Source organism: Arachis duranensis, chromosome 6 (assembly GCF_000817695.3).
Source record: "Arachis duranensis cultivar V14167 chromosome 6, aradu.V14167.gnm2.J7QH, whole genome shotgun sequence".
Lineage (NCBI taxonomy): Eukaryota > Viridiplantae > Streptophyta > Magnoliopsida > Fabales > Fabaceae > Arachis > Arachis duranensis.
This window is the reverse complement of record NC_029777.3, coordinates 52,372,617-52,373,136: the sequence shown is the minus strand read 5'-3', so window position 1 is coordinate 52,373,136 and position 520 is coordinate 52,372,617.

The window sequence follows — 520 nt, the reverse complement described above, 5'->3', positions numbered from 1 at the left end:
GTTGGGGGTACCTTGCTTCTAAGCTTAAGCCTTCATAGAAGTTTTGGAGCTTAACCCAATCACTAAACATGTCAGGGGGACATCTTCTCATTAGTGCCTTATATCTTTCCCAGGCTTCATACAATGACTCCCCTTCCATTTGCCTGAAAGTTTGAACTTCTGTCTTCAACTTGATGATTCTTTGAGGTGGGTAGAACTTTGCTAGAAATCTGCCCATCACATCATTCCAATTGTTGAGGCTTTCCTTAGGGAATGACTATAGCCATTGAGTGGCCTTGTCCCTCAAAGAGAATGGAAACAGTAGCAGCTTGTAGACATCTGGATGCACTCCATTTGTCTTCACTGTATTGCATATCCTCAGAAAAACAGAGAGATGTTGATTCGGGTCTTCAAGAGGTCCCCCTCCATAAGAGCAATTGTTCTGCACCAAAGTGATGAGCTGAGGTTTTAACTCAAAGTTATTGGCCTGAACATTTGGTGTAGCAATACTGCTCCCACAATGTCTTGGATCAGGGATAGT